The sequence below is a fragment of the Echinops telfairi genome, unplaced genomic scaffold, assembly GCF_000313985.2.
Source record: "Echinops telfairi isolate 266 unplaced genomic scaffold, ASM31398v2 ScPeMD7_7400;HRSCAF=8409, whole genome shotgun sequence".
Lineage (NCBI taxonomy): Eukaryota > Metazoa > Chordata > Mammalia > Afrosoricida > Tenrecidae > Echinops > Echinops telfairi.
Genome location: NW_022111300.1, coordinates 26,321,699 through 26,330,409, shown reverse-complemented (window position 1 = coordinate 26,330,409; position 8,711 = coordinate 26,321,699). Strand labels below are relative to the sequence as shown.

At 39.6% G+C, this 8,711-nt stretch overlaps 1 non-coding gene across 1 annotated transcript; it reads left to right on the top strand.

The window, feature by feature from the left end:
• The first annotated feature begins 8,309 nt into the window (after positions 1-8,309).
• On the top strand, positions 8,310-8,473 carry LOC115871713. Its single transcript, XR_004047435.1, has one exon. It is a non-coding gene; the product is annotated as a U1 spliceosomal RNA (small nuclear RNA).
• Positions 8,474-8,711: the final 238 nt, after the last annotated feature.

The following is an 8,711-nucleotide window of genomic DNA, read 5'->3' as shown; positions in this document are numbered from 1 at the left end:
AACCCCTCCCTGGGGGACGGACAACAGAAAAGTGGGTGAAGGGAGATGTCGGACATTGTAAGACATGACAAAGTAATAATAATTTATAAATTTTCAAGGTTCATGAGGGATGGGGACAGGGAAGGAGAGGAAAAATGAAGAGTTGATACCAAGGGCTTAAGTAGAAATCAAATGTTTTGAGAAAGATTATGGCCACAAATGTACAAATGTGCTTGACACGATGGATGTATGGATTGTGATGAGTTGTATGACCCCCAATAAAATGATTTAAAAAAAAAAGAAAAGTCAAAATAAAATAGATAAGACAATGATTTGAAGGATGGGTAAGATTTGCATTAATAACCTTGATTTGGCCCCGAAATATCCTTTAGCTATGAAATATTTCACACAGATTTTTAGCGTTTTGTTTTTTTATTGAAATTAACCTTATGATTTTAAATGTATGACTGTCTTCCTATTTATATGTAAACCCTTTAAAGCCTCAGCCGTCTTCTCTTTCACACTCCTTAAGGCACTTAACACAAGACAGGGTATGAAGAAGGCATTTAGTTGATGATTTCTAAAGAGTATAAAATCTCTTCAATTTATTTTAGAGTTCACAAATATCCTGTGCCGTCTACCATAACCTTTGCAAATCATAACCACTGTATTAGGTTGGCTTCTCTAGAGAAGCAATAGCAGTGACACCTATTTGTGAATGCATATAGGAAAAAAATTATATCGAGATATGGCTCCAAAAGTCGAAGTGGGGGACGTCATGTCTCATAGTGGGGCTGGCCATGTGGTCCTCTCTGTGGACTGGCTGCTCTAGGGACAGCACTGGAGAGAGTGTGGGAATTGCACCCGATCTGATCCCACCACACCAAGGCAGAACACTGAGGGGGTACAACATACCAGCAAGGGAACAGAGCAGCGAGGTTCCCAGGGAGTGTTGAAGGTGGACTTCGGGGCCAGAGCATGGTGCCCCAACAGACTTGATTGGAAAACACTCCTAAAGGCCAACAAACAGTCCTTGAACTAACTACAAGCTTTTCTTTCTTGTAGTGTTTTATTTTGTTGTTGTTGTTTTGTCATTGGTTTGTAGTTGCTTTGTTGTATATTGTTGCTTGGTTTTGCTCTGTCTTGTTTTTGTGCATTATTATCTATGCAGGTCTGTCTAAATAAGATAGGCTGGATGAAAAATGTGGAGGAGAAAACAACTGGACTGAACGTTCCAAGGGGACATGGGAGAGGGGGCTGTGGGGGGATAGGTAGTGGTGTTAACAAACCCAGGGACAAGGGAACACCAAGTGATCCAAATCGGTGGTGAGGAGGGTGTAGGAGGCCTGGTAGGGCATGATCAAGGGAAATGTAACCAAGAGGAATTACTGAAACCCAAATGAAGACTGAGCATGATAGTGGGACAAGAAGAAAGTCAAAGGAAATAGAAGAAAGAGCTAGGAGGCAAATGAGCATTTATAGAGGTGTAAATAAAGGCATGTACATATGCAAATATATTTATATATGAGGATGGGGAAATAGATCTATGTGCATATATTTATAGGTTTAGTATTAAGGTAGCAGAAGGACATTGGGCCTCCACTCAAGTACTCCCTCAATGCAAGAATACTTTCTTCTATTAAATTGGTATTCGATGATGCTCACTTTCCCGACACAACTGCTGAAGACAAAGCGGGTGAATAAGCAAATGTGGGGAAGAAAGCTGATGGTGCCCAGCTATCAAAAGATATAGCATCTGGGGTCTTAAAGGCTTGAAGTTAAACAAGTGGCCATCTCGCTCTGAAGCAACAAAGTCCATGTAGATGAAGCACACCAGCCTGTGTGATCACAAAGTACTGAAGGGATCAATTATCAGGCATCATCAGAACAAAAAATCATATCACTTTTCATGGTGAATGAGGGGGGGAGTGCAGACCCAAAGCCCATTTGTAGGCCACTGGACATCCCCTTACAGAAGGGCCTCTGGGAGGACACGAGCCAGTCAGGGTGCAACGTAGTAATGATGAAACATACAATTTTCCTCTAGTTCCTAAATTCTTCCTCATCCTCCACTATTATGATCCCAATTCTGCCTTACAAAATCTGGCTAGACCAGAGGATGCACACTGGTATAGATAGGAACTGGAACCACAGGGAATCCAGGCCGGATGATCCCTTCAGGTCCAGTGGTGAGTGGTGATACTGGGAGGGTGGAGGGAGTGAGTGTGGGTTGGAAAGGGGGAACTGACTACAAGGATCTACATGTGACCTCCTCCCTGGGGGACGGACAACAGAAAAGTGGGTGAAGGGAGACGTCGGATAGGGCAAGCTATGACAAAATAATAATTTATAAATTATCAAGGGCTCATAAGAGAGGGGGCTGCGGGGAGGGAGAGGAAAATATGAGGAGCAGATGCCAGGGGCTTAGGTAGAGAGTAAATGTTTTGAGAATGATGAGGCAATGAATGAATAAATGTGCTTTACACAATTGATGTATATATGGATTGTGATAAGAGTTGCATGAGCCCCTAATAAAATGATTTAAAAAAAATTCGAAGTGGGTAAGTCCAGTCCAGTCTGGGTCTATGGGTCTGATGTCAGCTAGAAGCTTCTCCTGACTTGCATAGATATGGGGGCTGATTGACAGGAAGCAGAAAGATGAAGCAGCAAACCCACAGACTGGTGAATGCAGAGTTGAATGAATCGAAAGTTGGTCAAATGAATCCAAGGCTGGCAGTCTACTAAGGCCTCCTGGGATTGGCAGGCAATATTACAGGAAGTCCATTAATGAGGTGCAGGATCCAGATCCAGTGAAGTGAACTGGTTTAGACACACTGTTAGTCTATACTTAGGCCACATCTGAAATGAAACCTCCCTCAAATGTACAAAGATGGTGACCAGATTAAAGAGCTGGTACTATTTTTCCCTAAAATGCTTGCCTGCTTCCTAGAACATCCCATCATGGAGCTGGCCATACAAGGTTGGATAATTTCACTTAAATTGACATAAAACCTAACTATCATAGCCACTAAAGGTTAATATCCCAGAAGGATGGAGACTCTCAGAGAGTCTTATATCTTGAGATACCAGAAAGAACCCTTGTCTAACTTTGAACTAGAAAGGCAACTTGAAATGTTGGCCACCACACCAGATATTTGACTTGTGCCTACAATAATTCACTGGATATGTTTACAGAGTCAAGTTCAAAACTAGCAGACAATCCATACTATCCATTCAACAAATATTTATTTTTTTATATCTGTTGTGCCTGGATTTTGGAAGAGATGGATACTAAGGGAAGGAAACATTTCCAGAAGACAAAGGGGGAAATGGAAAATAGGAATAAGGAAGTTAATATTCAAAGTGCTTATTACAATTTTTTTTATAATTACATGAAATAACAATATAAAATAGATAGCTACCTTGCATTCTACAAAATAAATATACAACCACAACAAAATAAGCCTGGTGATCTTTAGTTTATTCCAACTCATTAAGATTCCATGAGAAACTGGAGTCAGTTTCAGAAGGAGTGTTTTAGCTGTAATCTCTTTGGTAGCAGATCACCAGAGCTTTCTTTGGCATCATTGCTGGCTAGGTTTGAAAGGTTATTGCAAACTACTCAAACACCTTGTTAAAAAAAACTTGCAACTCCATACATGGAATCATCATGAGGAAATGATGGGGCTGGGTTTGGAAATTTTCTTCATGTTTTCCAATTTTGTTCAAAAGTATCACAAGTTAGTATGAAGCTAGAAAAAAAATTCCCCTGGAATTCAGCCTGCATTTTCATCTTCATTTTCATATCTCTAGGGAGAAAAAAATAAAACTGCTTTCTCTGCTCAGTTAAGCCCATTTGCAAGATTCTGAATCTTTATGCAATCTCACATCTAACACTTATCCTTAAGGAATCAAATAGCATTCACATAAGCAGGTTTCCATTTAAAGTCTTGTGTCAACCTGGCCAAGTGCATGGTGATCAGAAAAGACTGGTTGGTGGGCTAGATATAAACGAATGATTTTCATCAGTGAGTTCAATCCTTGTGCACTTGAGTTTCCCCGCAAAGCACCATCAAAGTCTTCACATATGACTCTGATGCAGTTTTTTGTTAAAAGTAAGATTTGTTTATAATGTAATGAGATTTATATTCTTGTGGTGTTCAGAAATTATACTGACAAGAATTCAAAAGTGAATTCTAAAGCCAAACCATGGTGTAACTAACCTTTCATTGTGAATAGGTCTACAGTGAACCCTCGCCACTTCGCGCTTCGACTTCCGTGGCTTCACTCTATCGCGGTTTTTGCGTAACAGCGCATGCTCTGTCATCACTGCCACTGATTGGCTCATACTGTACACACTTGATGCCATAAATAATATAATAAATAATAAATGATCATTGTAACGTTCAAAATGTTTTACTGTATTTTCCCTTTTTCGTTTAATAAATTGGGTAATATGAGTGTAATGGTGACTAAAGGGTGTTTTTTCATGTCCTCTATGCTCTAACTACGAAAATATTTGATTTACAAATAAGGAATCCTACTTCGCGGAATTTCATTTATCACGGTAGGGTCTAGAACCGATTATCCACGATAAACGAGGGTTCACTGTACATTCATATGCCCTGATGGTGAAATGGTGAAATGCTTGACTCCTGGACACGAGGTCACCAATTTGAGGCCACTCTCTCAATCTCCTCCTGCTCAGATTTCAGCCGGGCACATGCCCCGGAGAAGAACGTTGTCACCTGGAGTCCCTTCAAGCTGGAGTGGGTTCCCACCTGCAACAGCAACGAGGAGTCACCTGGACCAAAGGAATTAGTAATTAAACCTCTCACTTCACAGAAAAACAAAGGCAAAAACGGAGGCTCAGGAAGCGGAATCACTTGCTGGAGGTATCAGACTGAGGAAATAGTTTCTAGCCAATGCAATAATCCAGTAAGCAAATTAAAAAAAATTTTAAAAAAAAGAGGCAGCTAATGATTAAGTACTTGGAAATGTATTAATTAAATCAGAAAGAATAATTGTGCATATGCCATTACAACAGATCAGGTATGTGTGTCTATGAGTGTGTCTCTTATGAATTATAAACCAAGGGAAATGGGTTGACATAGTGACCATAAACATGGCCGCAAACCGATCAAAAGCTGAGAGGATGGGGTAGGGGTGGACAAGGTCACCTTCTGCTGTACTGAAGTATTCTTGCACATAGCAACTGACAGCAACAACGTCCAGGAGAAGGGGAAGAATGTGGTCTGGATGGAAAGGGAAGAGTCCCAATACCATCAGTCTGTACAACATATGAACCTGGCTTTAAAGGTGTGAGTGATGACAAAAAATACGTATGTTACATGAGAGCTCTATTGTATTCACCTAAAACATTAAGTCATAATACCAAGAATCCTGGGAGAGAGATATAACATAAGCATTGGACATGTCTGGAAGAGGAAGATGAGATGGTCTACCATGGCGATGTAGAGAGAGTCAACACAGTTAAATGGAAAGAGGAGTATCTCATATAGATTTTGAAGGATGGATAGCTTATTCTGCCCATAATATTTTGTGTAAGATAGATATAATTTATTTTCAGATGGTATTCTTATGCAGGTGTGTTGCTAGATGCTATAGACTTGATTCCAAACAATTAGGCCAGCGGTTCTCAACCTGTGGGTCATGACCCCTTTGATGTCGAACGATCCCTTTCACAGGGGTCGCCTAAGACCATTGGAAAACACATATTTTCGATGGTCTTAAGAAGCAAGACACTGCTCCACTATCCCTCTCCGGGCGGGTCTGACCGCATGCAGATACGTCCACATACAAGTATTTGGTGTGAAGACTGTTACCCATGCTACACCATGCTTCAAGACAACATTTCATTTATTTGTAATTAGAAATAAATATTTCACAGTATATAATTACATATTGTTTTGTGACTAATCACTATGCTTTAATTATGTTGAATTATGTTCAATTTGTAACAATGAAAATACATACTGCATATCAGCTATTTACATTATGATTCATAACAGTAGTAAAATTACAGTTATGAAGTAGCAATGCAAATCATTTTATGGTTGAGGGTATCACCACAACATGAGGAATGATATTAAAGTGTTACAGCATGAGGAAGGTTGAGAACCACTGCATTAGGCCCTTATGTACAATGAATTTAAAACAACCAGTCAATTCATTTCACTGAAAGTCTTCCTCTTTATCAATGACCCTCTGCTTTAGGGTGCCTTATGGCACTGACAGAGATTATTTAAAGTATCATAGACTGCCAAAAGAACAAATCAGTCTTGGAAAAAGACAGAATATTCCTTAGGAGCCAGGATGGTAAGGCATCATGTCACATACCTCAGATGTTATCAGGAGAGCCCGGTCCTTGGAGAAGGATGCCATGCTCAGGAAAGTGGAAGGACAACACAAAAGAGAAAGGCCATCAAGTATATGGAGTGACCGAGTGGCTGCAACAATGGGCTCAAACACAGGCATAATTATAAGGATAGCACAGACCTGGGCAATGTTCAGTTCTGTTGTATAAAGGGACACTTTGAGCTGGAACTGACCCACAGGTATCAAACAATAGCAGGTGCTTTACTTAGAATGATGGCCCCTCTAGAGACTTCATCCAGTTATATTGATTAGCAAGAGTATTGAGTTCTAATTGAGAAAACAGCTCCATGCTAAGCGAATGAACAAAAATGAGTTAAGCTTTAACTAGGAAAGTGTTTTTTTGTTTGTTTGTTGTTGTTGTTGTTTTGCCTGAACAGGATCATGGACCACAATTCAGAACAGGAGTAAATTGATGTGATGTCTGAGGGATGGTCTGTACTGTCTGATTCCTTGGTAATACATCTAATTCTTTGGCTCATCAAGGCTAAGGTTTTCCAGGAACATCTCCACTTCCATCACTAACCACCACTGTAACTACCCATAAACAATCTCTGTATAAACCGATGTGGTATCTATTCTTTTTGTCAGGAAGGCAAAAAAGAACATAGAGGTTCCAGATTCAGGATAATGCCTGTCTGAATTAAACACCCACTTAAGCCTCAGCTCCAACTTGCCTGCCCAAATTTATAGTGTATCTAGAAAGATGGTACTGAATAGGACTCCCAGTTCTGACTTTTATAACCCTTTCAATTGGAAAGCTATCAAGTGAGAGGATTATCAGAACATTTAGACATATTGAGATGGGTTCATAAATGAAACCTGGAAATGCTAGAAATGCCTTTCCCCTGCTCAACAATGGCCCTGAAATGGTCTATGTCTCAAATAGTTAGGAAGGTGGAATGGCAGCAACTAGGTTGGTCACATGTGTGAAATCTCCACGAGCAAAGTGTTCTGAGACTCATTTTCAACTCACCTAAACACTAAAAGGAATATTTTAATTAAGTATTTTAAAGAAAGAAACATAATCATACATAATTGCCAAGGATTAGGTATATCAAAATTTACGTGTCTAGGATCAGGATAAGGGAGAAAATCACAGAAGTAATTGAATACAAAATTGGCAGTCTGTGTTGCTTTCCAGAATCTATGTTTGCTATATTAGAGGTGGAGAAGTGCTTTGAAAAATAGCAAAATTTAATGTAGAATAGTTTATATCACCTATGTATTCAGGTCGAACACACTGGTGCTTTTTCATGTTTTGCTTTTTTTCTTGGCTGTTTTCACCAAATTCTTAATATACAGAAATTATGTCAAACATGAGTCAATAACAAAGTTTGCACTGAAATAGAAGACTCAACAACAAATACCACCCAACTCTTATTGTTTAAGCTGCAGTTTACTTATTAGCAATTTAATCTCATTATTTTAGCCAAATTATGTTTTACTGCACTGAGAAGCCAAACAAATAATTTAAACTGCCTTTTTCCCTCTGCACTTCAGACCTCAGTGACAAAGAAAAATATTAAGCCTTCAAAACCACAGAAATGTATTTTAGACAAGTGGAGTCCAAAAATGATAACTGGAAAGTTTTTCTTGACCTAGACCATACTGAGAAGGAGTGAGGGAGAGAGGGCATAAAGGGTGATGAGTGTATGTGGAGGAGAGAGCGAGTGAGAGAGAGAGTGAGAGATTGGCCAGCTCTTTGTCATCCATACAATTATTTTGAGTGGGTCTGATATTATGAAAAAGAAAAGAAAAACAAAAATAATCCTGTAAATTATATGATAGCAAAGGCATTGGACTGTGTAAAACATAACACTTTTGGAGAAAATGAATTGCAGACCAGTATATTGTGCTCACCTATAATTAGACCAGGAATCAGTCATTCAAACAGAATAACATATGGGTTAAAATCAAGAAAAAGGTGTTTCATACTTACCTAGCAGGGGAGATACCATGATCACGAAGGTGGTTTTCCCAGGGCGAGGCATATCCATTGCACTCCGGATGTGCTGACCCCTGCAATTTCCCCAAATGTGGGAAGCTCGACTGCATAATTTGTGGTAGTGGGGGACTGTGTCCGCGGTCTTCCCTGCATAAAAAAAGAAAAAGGTGTTTCAGGGTTGTATTCTTGCCCTGTACTCATTCAATCTATATGGTGAACAAAGAATCCATAAATTTGGGCATGAAATCAGGATTTGAGGAAGACTCATTCACAATTTACAATGTAGCTATGGCACAGCCTGGCGTACTGAGAAACCAAAGAGGACTTGAAGCACTTACTGAAGACCAAAGGCAACAACAGCCTTCGCTATAGAGCACACCTCATAATA